The following is a 10,786-nucleotide window of genomic DNA, read 5'->3' as shown; positions in this document are numbered from 1 at the left end:
AATACTTTATAATGGTGTGAAAATAACTTTGGCAACTATGTTAAAATGTAGAAAAACATGTAAGATATAAAATTGAATCTAAAAAAGCAGAATGCCAAATAGCATATAAACTCACCATTATTATGTAAAAACAGGCATGTGGATGAGTCTCAGAAGATAATATACAAATGTTAAGGTATTTGTATTAGAAAAGTGGGATTTCAGTTGATTTTTTCTTTTCTCAAAATTTTTTTCAATCTTATCCTTATCTCATGCATTGTTTTTACGTATATCAGTCAGTATATAGATTCAGCTGTGTAACAAGATCCACCGTACTGGCAAATTTAGCAAGATTTCAGTTTATTTCTCTGTCCCACTGCAGTCCAAACATAAGCCATGCAGAGCTTATATGATGGTTCTAAACTGCATGCTACCTAGAAACTGTTACTAAGAATGGGAGAGGGGATGTTGGGAGTCAACTAGGATATTTTTGCCCCATTTTTCTTTACTTTTCCTAGGGGTATGGAAACCAGCCTGCAGTTGTTTTAAACCCTGGTTAACTGCAAGTACTCTACCCACCTGTATTTAGTCACTAGTTCCTTAAATCGATGATGCCCTGCCTTTTACCAAGCACACACACTATTAGTGCTCTTGTCACCGGGTTAAGTTTTATGTTTCCCCAGATCCTCATATGAGTGGCTCCTTATCATTCAGGTCTCTGCTCAAATGTTGCCTCCTCAGATATGTCATCCCTGAACTCTCCTATTTAAATGTATTTAAAGCAGCCTCTCATACAGACACCATCTCTTACCTTTGTTTTTATAGTCTATCATTATTTGAAATTAGTTATTTCTCTTTATGATTTGCCTTCCCCCAACTTAATCTCCATGAGACAGAGACCTCATTTGCCCCTGTATCCACAGAAGCTGGTATATGGCACCAAGCACAGTGCCTGACATTCAGGAAGAAGACCAAAATGTGTTGAATGAATAAATGAATGACCAACGCTGCTGAAACTCTAGGGCTGAAAGGGCCCATCAGGGAAATAAAAGATACGTAACAATGACCAGATATAGACCTCTGGTGTTTCCTCATGGACCTTATAAATATTAGGGGGTGTGGGTGTTAAAATATTTTGCAAACTAGTGGGAAAATACCTGATTATTATCTAAATTAATTTAATTTTGGAGGACAGATTGGAGATGCAGGCATATATTTCTCAATAGAGCGTACCACTCAGTTCCATTAAACCCCTTCATCCAAACTCCTGGCCAGCTCATCTTCCTATAACCTGCAGAGTTCAAGGTCACCATTGGTGGTGTTAACAGAAATTACCCTAACTAGAATATAATAATGAATATGAAAAAGTATTCTAAGTGAATTGTTATTTCTCTTCCTTCTGATCCAAGGAATGTACAATACCCATTGAATTCAAGGGTACGTCCCAGGGCGAATCAATCTGTGGGTTAGGAGAATAAAAGTGCTATTGTCTAAAAGGGAGGTATTGTTCTAAATTCAGTTTACCAACTTTTCAACCAAATTTAACATTGTGTTAATGTTTAATAAACAGCTCTTGATGCATGCCTTAGAGAGAAGCCAGTAACAAATTCTTTAAATATGCATAAGAGGTAATTCTAAAAAATGCAAAGCTAAATAAACACACATGTGAAGAGATAATCCCCCTCTAAATCATCAGTAATCGTACCTTAGATACTATACTTCCTGCTGGAGTGTGAGGGGGTGTTGAAGGCTTTGGAGAGTATCTGGCATGTTAACATCGCTGGCGGATTCTTGTGCTGGGAGCATATAATGTAATTCATTACATATTATATGACTTCCTGGCATGGCACATAGGAGGCCACTAGAAAGTTGAATTATTCATGTTACGGCCTCTGGAGTGACACTAAACTTTAGGTTTCACATAACCATCAATTTAAGGAACCCGTTCTTGAGAAAATAATTTTTCAATAAGCTTGAGAACTATAACAAACACCAGTTTACCCAACAGAAGTCATCACTTTCCTTGTAAACCAGACCTTCCTCTTGGGTTCCACACAAGTTAATGGTGACACAATCATGCCAGGCACCTGTGATATCTGTTGTATATCCCATGTTTCCAATGTCCACACAAAAACTCACAAGTGCTCTCCTCATCTACTAGCTAATAGCTTTTTAACTTTTCTCCCTACCAACTGTATAAATGTGTGTTTCTTTCCTATGGTATTTCCTCAGGTGCATTCCAACTTGGCTTCATTTCACTTGCCAGCACTACCTCTCACTACAGACTCCCTCAAGCACAGTTAAAAGCATTCATATCTCCAGGTCATCACTCATACTGTTCCCTGAGTCTGAATTGCTAAAATACCATCCCTTTCCTTCCATTCCTTCTTCCTGTTCATCTTCCAGTGCTCAGCCCATTGGCACTCCTTAATTACCTTTATCCCAAAGCCATCAGTTCAAACTTATTGTATCTTGCTCCAGGGGCATTTTGCTTGTTTACAATACATCTTTAAATATTTAGTTGCTATTACTATTGTTATTATTATTAAGACCTTACTATGTGCCAGACACTTTGTTAAACAAGCACTAACTCCCTTAGTCATCACCACCATTATTCCATCTTAAAGAGGCCTTTACAAGATAAACCCGTTTAAACCCATGCAGTTGGAAAGTGGAGAGTTTTAATCCAGCTTTCCTGACTCTAGATAGCATTCTGCCTGGCACTGAAATTAATATTCAAAACTCTGTCTCTCCATGTTAACTCCTTGAGATGTTGGGTTGTGCCTTTGTAACTCTGTATCATCACAGTGTCTTGCACTGTATTTTGTGTATCATGGGCACTCAGATTCTCTGCTGGATAAACATAAAAGAGGATGTGGAAATTTGAAAATTCTAACCGAATATAGTTTTCTGACACCACTCTTTCCTACCATTCACTGCCCCGCCCCCAGTTTGTTTGTACAGATCACAAAAACTGCATATAATCCCTAAAGCAGAAGCTGCAGCTACCACAGAGCTGAGAGAAGCATTAGCTTCTCAGCTCTGATGCTTAGAGCTGCATTGGCTGAACTATCCTGAGAAGCAAAGCAGTAGAAGTGCCACATGATAAGCAGCCTAACACAGGCTCAACACTTGAGAGTCAGCTGGAAATATGGCCATGGTTTGAGCTAAGTTCCACACAAATGGCAACAGTTTTGTTGAAGCTGAAAGCACCCCAGCCCTCCAAGTATTATAACTGTAATATTTATTGAGCAATAACAATTGTGAGATGCAATTCAGAATGTTGAATTGGACATCATCTTTATCTGGGAGACTGGTCATTTAAATTCTACAGACTGACATAAATGTAAGGAGTACCCCTGGACGCTGAATTAGGCACTCAGCAAAGATGCATTAACGTAGGCTGAGATGATAGCATTTTGTGGGCGGGAGCGGTGACTTGCCATATAGGCCTTAGTGTCCCAGAGAAGTTAGTACAGCTTCTCAATGTGATTAATACTCTAACGCAGCTTATGATGTGAGATCAAAGATGGAGCCAGGGTTGGCCCTAGTAAAAGATTGTAACCAAACTAGAAATATAAATCTCACCTCTTCTAATAGCATCACCTTCTGCTCTCTGGTATGTGCCCCCTTTATTCCACAGGCTCCATCCCATTTCTAATTTCGACTAATCTCTGCTAAACATTTAACTGGCGATGAGCCAATTAATGCATTACATTTTAAAGTTAATTTTAATTTTGATCAAAGTAATACACGCACATCGTTTAAAGAGTAAAACATGACAAAAAGAGTCCTCTAACTCACCCTTTGCCAACCCGTCCTGTTTCCTCGAGTCAACCACTTCCAATTCTTTTAGCTGTCTCTTTTGATGTTGATATCCATTTTATAAATAATGTTCTTACACTGTTATTTCCTGATTTTTAAATATTAAACATTATTTATTTACTTCCCTCTATGGAACATGAGGAAATACCTCTCTTAACACATCCCCACACACCCCCTAAAACATGCGCACATGTCCCCTTTCTCCTTCTTCCCGACATAACTACCACCAACGTTTAGGTTACATCCATAGTTAAAGTTTACATAATTATGAATCTATTAATATTGTTTACAGCTCAGTCATGTAGTATAATTATATCTCTGTACAACTTCTTATTTCCTAAGAGTTTTTACTTTCTTCTATTTTTTTGAGGGGTGGGTTGCTTGGTTTGCTATATACCTATCATCAACTCATTCTCAAACTCTTCATTTGAGTGGAAAACTCTTCTCAATGCAGTCAAACACCTCGTATAATATGTTGGTGTAATTTGCTTCTCGGAGATGTCCCTGTGGACTCCTTTGTCTTTCCATTACAGTCTGGACTGTTTTCTGGGCGGCTGGATGCCTGCCATGGTGGGGCTTCCCTTTGCCATCACCCTGCGAATACCCTTTGCCTCCCTCCTGTGTTAGATCCTTAGTCTTTTTTATTTCATGCTTTCCTATTTCTTATTTTACTGAGTCTTTCCATGGAACATATCCATTCTTCTGTTTGTTTGTTTTTTTTGAAAAAGAGTATAGGGGCTATAACTCTGCTGAGACCTCAGATACCCGAAAACACATTTACTCTCATGTTTACATACATAGAGAATTTTAGTTTGGTAAGCATTTTCTCTCTAAATTTTTATAGCATTTCTCCACTGTTTTCTAGTGTTTAATATTTAATATACAGAGAAATTGAAGGCCAGTGTAGTCAGTGGCAAAACTAGGCCTCAAAATCGCATCTAATTCCAAGCTCAGGAATATTCTTTGCCTGTAACACCCAACCTCTATTTACTAAAGTATGAAGGGATAAAATGAAATTACTTCCAGCAGTATTTGTACTTAGATAAGGGGCTCATTTGTGGATATAAAGCTTGATTCAAGGAGTGAAATTATAATGGTAAAATATTGATATGCACTTAATTTTAGGGACAGGACCCCTCAAATCACAGGGTGTCACTTGTTTCTACCCCATGTGTCAGGCTGGTAGCATGACCTAAAGTTGCTTAGCACTGCAGAAGTTGGCTGTTGGGAGAAAATTCTGCATGGGTCTCTCACATTTCTTCACATCTTACAAGCAGAAGCCTCCGAGCTACCTTTTTTGGGGATATGTGTAGCAAATAGCCATAGGAGGTACAGGTAACTTCTTGTTCTGGAGCAAAAAGCAAATTTTGCTTTCAGCCCTGGAAGATAGCGTCTCTTTCTGGAGGAAAAGGCAGACAAGCTCACTGCCCATTATAAAAAATCTGGGCTCCCTAAACTCAGGGTTGCTCACCTATAATACTCCTCACTACATATGCAGTTATCCCCTGAACATTACCAGCAAGGGTTGAGGCCCAGGGAACTGGTAAAAATGCTGATACTATTACTACTGTGAGTAATAAACTGTCCTTGGTTTCTTACCCACAAGTATCATGTCTTCTGCCACCACCCACGAAATTGTGGCAGGCTAACTGCTTGGCTTGCAAGTGGGATAAAATTTCAGACCCTTTTCAGTTCTTGAGAAAGATATATCCAAAAATATTTAGAAGAAACATTTTGAGGGATATATGAACCAAAAAGAGTTTCCTGCTCTGGCTGGTATGGCTCAGTGGGTTGAGTGCCAACCTGCAAACCAAAGGGTCTCCAGTTCAATTCCCAGTCAGTGCACATGCCTGGATTGTGGGCCAGGTCCCCAGAAGGGGACATGCAAGAGGCAACCCCACAGTGATGTTTCTCTCCTTCCCTTTCTTCCTCCCTTTTTCCCCTCTCTCTAAAAATAAATAAATAAAATCTTTAAAAATAAAGAGTTTCCTATTAAATTTTGTGGTTTAAGAATACAGAATTCAAATCCACCCACAGTCTTAGAGTCTGAAAATTAAATGTATTTTAAATTTGGTCTCAGTGAGTTAAATATTTTTGCATTATACCTGAAGTGCTTATGTGTTTCTTATTAGCATTCAATATTTTCATCATCAGTATTCTCTGTCTTTGCAGAATTCTTCATAAGATATTCACCCTCTAAGATATGACCATTTGGGAGGCAGCAGGAAGATGAATCCCTTACAATGAACTAAAACTTTCAAGAACCATTTCAATTATTTCTGTAGGACCAAAACACAATGAAATTTCTCAAATGTCTTAAACTAAACCAAACGAACTTAAACTAAACCATAATGCCTAGAATGTCTTCTGAATACATTCATTCCTGCTTTTGGCATCACGGGCAACACCATTGAATGCTCCAAAGGCCGTGAACTCTCACCCTGTTAAGTGCTGTATGTTCAGTATCACTGCAAGTTCATCTTCATCATCACATCATGCTTTAAATATCCAACATAAAACATGCGTCAAGAAGAAAACACCTGTTTGCCACCATGCAACCCAATGAGAAAAAAACAAAACAAAACAGTTCAGAGCCTAGCATATATGAGACTAAGACCCTGGTGCACTGCAATTCTAAAAAGTTCATTTATTATACTGTCATCTCCCAAAGTCATCCTGGTGTAGAGGCCACTGAACAAAACTATAAGAAGGTTTCATGACGAACCCAGACAGTACTGTGATGAAACTCTGCTAAACTGTGCTAAAGGGGAAAGCACACCGATTACAGCAGGAGAATGCTGTTCAAATTCTGGCTCCGCTCTGACCAGTCATGAGGATTTGGGTGCATATTTTTTACCTTTTCTGAGCTCAAATGTGGTAATACCCAACAGGATTGCTTTGAGGATCCCAAGTTAAAGTTATGTGAAAATGTCTGGCACATGGAGAACTCCTAATAAATACAATTGGTTGAATCCAAATTACAGAGTAGGCCCCGAGCAGTGCTAGGCCTTCCAGATCAAAACAATATACAATCTTCTGACGCATTCAAAACTTGATGTCTCTGTCTTAAAATAAGAGATAATTTTTTTCCTATGGAAAGTGCTTTTTCTTAAAATTAAGAAAAGTTAACTTCTTTTCTGTGCATTAAGATGAAGGTGGAAAATAGGTGTGATGCCTGCTGATTGAGAGCCTTACATGCTAAGTAGGGATTTGGGGTTTTATTCCATAGTCTATGAGAAAATAGTTAATGTTTCTAAACCAGGGAATGACAGCTTAAGGAAAATTACTCTGATAGCAATGAATAAAATGATTAGGTGGTGGTTAAAGAGCACTGTGGGAAAAAACCATTAAGAGACAACTTCAGTTTTCCAGAGCAGAAGCATCAGACATTCAAGGAATGGTGGTAGTATTAGTGAACCTGATATGAAGTCAAAAACCTCTGACTGGCCATAAATTGCTCCTGGAAAGTGGGTAAAGAGTTTAATCTTTAAATGGCAGTGTGTTTATCAAACATTAGTCCTAGTCATCATTTCACAAAATAATTCTTTCAGGTAGTTAAGTTGATATTTTTTATAAACTGTTTTATTCTTTTAAATCCTCATCCAAGGACATTTTTTCCACTGCTTTTAGGGGTGGGCTGGGGGAGAGAGAGAGAGAAAGAGAAATGAAAGAGAAATGATTGGTCGCTGGCCATGCTCTCCTAAGAGCCCTCACTGGGAATTGAACACGCAAACTAGGTACTGTACTTTACCATGTATAATGCTCACTTTTGCCCAAATTTTTGAGGGAAAAATAAGGATGGACATTATACATGAGTAGTACTTTCTTGTTCCATGTATCGGCTCTTGTGTTTTGTAATTATCTGTTACATGAAATTTCTTATACCATAATATGTTTAAAAATAAATGCTAAAATTCCTTTATAATAGAAAATACAAGTATCCAAGTATGAATAAGTATAAAAAACTGAATTAAAAAATTAAAATAAGAAATTTTTTCCCTGAAACTTTGGACCAAAAACATGGGTGCACACTATACACAGCAAAAGATGGTGTGTGCCCAGAGCAGGGATCAAGCCTAAACCTTCCTGTGTAAGGGACAATGCTCCAACCAACCGAGCCACACCAGCCAGGGAAATATTTTTATTTACTGTTCTTAAGAGCAAGTACATAAAAATGCATCTTGCTTGAAAACAGACATTTATCACTTCTTGGCCTTTTGGCTAAGCTCAAGGGAAAACAGACATTTTTAAGTAAATTTTATTTAAGTAAATCTTATTTATTCAAGCACAAACTCTTCAGTTTTGAGGCAGCAGGATAGAAAAATTCTCTTAAGAGGCCAAGATGTAAATCTGAGAGTCTAGTGAAACAAAATCAGAATTTTGGCCTAAGCTTTTCAGTTTATAAACATGTTAATAATGTTTTAACACAATTAAAATGGGAAATGGTCTAAGAATAAGAATACACCGAGTTTCTATTACAAGTCTGTGTGAACGCAGAAGGCTCGCCAGTTGCAGGAAATCGTGGCTAACATTTCAGGTTTTACGGAGCAGAAGAAATCATCTTATTATTTGTGTTCCAATTTGTGACTGGAAACTCATCCTCTCAGATATTGCCGTGGTTTTTAGCAAGCAAGATCATTTAGTTTTGCCGTCTCAGGGGCTATTAAGAAATATCGAGTGGACATTACTGGGCTCATGTGCGTGTTTACCTCTCCCACTGTTATTTTGCCGACCAAAGGGCATTACAAACTACTATGTGCAACTTTGCCATCATTACAGATTTATGAGAGAAATAAATGACCCCTTTGATGGACTTAAGAATGCAGAGGCCTTAAATAGATGCTTTCCTCAAAACATAATTCCCTCTCCTACTCCCAAACCTGACCTCTCTCACACTCTCTCCTCCTTTGAAACCACTAACCCTGGGACAGAGAAAGCATATTTTTTAAAGTTCCATGTAACCTACCATTACAATGTTCATTCTTCAAACAAATTCATAATTGTCTTCAATATTGATTTTCTTAAGGGCAAGGTAAGTTTCATGGAAAACGTCACTTCCCTAATGATAAAGAAGGGTGTCCAAAAGCTCATGAATGGTAAACCATGCCCCCAAAGTAGGACAGTTTTAATCAACCACACCTCAAATAGTGCAGAATAACTGAATGATTTTAGTGTGGCATTCTCGAACAGAAACTGAAAAGAGTTCGAATTGCCAAAAAGATCCAAAAACACATAGTTTAATTAGGTATTGAATTAGGCCAAATGCATAGCTGTAGTAAACCTTCACACAGTCTCGATCAGGTAGCCTAAGAATGCCAGCCCCTGCGGAGGCAGCCAATCAAACTGCTGACAAAGCTACGCCCTCAGTACCTGAATAAAGAAGGTGAGAGAAACTGAAGTGAAAATGGAAGGAATGTGGTAGGTGGCAAAAGGGGGCCCACTGCTTCCTCCCCTTCCTGGATGTGTGGTCCTGTGCACTGTCACTTTGTTCCATGTGGACAGGGCCGGGACAGTCTACTGATGGTGACAAACATGTGGTCATCACTCTGTGTCTGCAATTTAAAAAAGTTTTTTTTTAATTGCAGACACAGAGCAACCACAAGACATATACAGAGCCATCTCAGACCTTTTAGCCTCTGCTAAGCTAGGCTTGCTTTCTTTTCCCCTGAGAAATTTGATATGTAACATTGTGTAAATTTAAGGTATACAGAGTGTTACTTTGTTACAACTATATATTATAATATGATTGCCACTGAAGCAATATTCATCACATCACATCATTATAGTGTGATATTGTCTATATTCATTATATCGTGCATTAGATCTCATGATTTATCTACTACTTATTACAAGTTTGTACTTTTAAACATCATCCATCTTAACCCTCTACCCTCAGCAGCTGAGCCAGTTTTGATGAGAAAAACATGAAGCAAACCCATAAAATTGTGAAAAAATTTTTCACAATAGATATTGTTGTTGTCATCTACAGTTTTGGACAGTTTGTTATGTAGCAAAACTAACCAATACAGAAAGTGGTACCAGGACTGGAGTTCTTCTGTAACAGCAGCTTTGGGACCCGGTGGTAGACAAAGACCAGGAAAGTAACAAAAGAATATTAGCTAAAATTGGAGAAGTGGTGAATAAATTGCTAGCAGAGGCCAGAAAGTTGCTGAAGAAATCACAGTCACACCCTGGAAAAGTGGGAATCTGTGCCCACATGGTAGTGGGACAATGGCAAAACTGTGCTCTACAATAACTTGGAAGGCAGAAAATTTACCTAGTAAATTTGTACATTTGGCTAAGGAGAATCTCAGGGAAATGTTGAAGGAGTAGTTTTTTTTTTAATTGCACAAAAACAAGAAGTGAGCTTAAGAGAAAACTGTTGTTTTCCTGCAGAACTCATAAGCAATACAAAGGAGCAAATGCCGCCACCCGCGGCAGCAAGGGTGGTCGCGAGGTGAGGCGAGGGACTTAAAGAATGGAGAGGACCATGAGCTCTGCTGGCAAATGGCAAATTTATTCAAGGAACTGCTGGCTTATATGCAGAACTGCAGTGGCCTGAGAACAATGCTGTTTTACAAAAGTTTGTACACTCCCGAAGGCTATCAAGAGGGCAAGATGTTCTCATATCCTGAGAACATGAGCCCAAAGATAGCAGTGTCCTCATGACTATCACTTCCTTGGAACATGACGCATATGCCAAGATCTTGTTCTTTCCTTCAAGGCTGAGAAGGAGAAGGTCCGGAAGATGTCAAGATACCCGCCAGCTCCAGGGACCAGAAACCAAGTCCCGCCACCATTTTCACAGTGGGGGCTCTGTCCTTGGTCCCCTGCGGCCTGGCGGACTCCCACATCTCCCCCTTTTTTATTTTATATATCGAACCGGCTCCACATTCTTCGTCATGTCCAGCTTATGTTTTTTGAGGTCTACGTACAAGCCACCGATTTGTTTGATAAAAAACCGAATAATGCAAGGTATACA

The sequence above is a fragment of the Sturnira hondurensis genome, unplaced genomic scaffold (genome assembly GCF_014824575.4).
Source record: "Sturnira hondurensis isolate 20B ecotype Veracruz unplaced genomic scaffold, ASM1482457v3 Scaffold0002840, whole genome shotgun sequence".
NCBI classification, from domain to species: Eukaryota; Metazoa; Chordata; class Mammalia; order Chiroptera; family Phyllostomidae; genus Sturnira; species Sturnira hondurensis.
Note: the sequence above shows the minus strand (reverse complement) of the source record.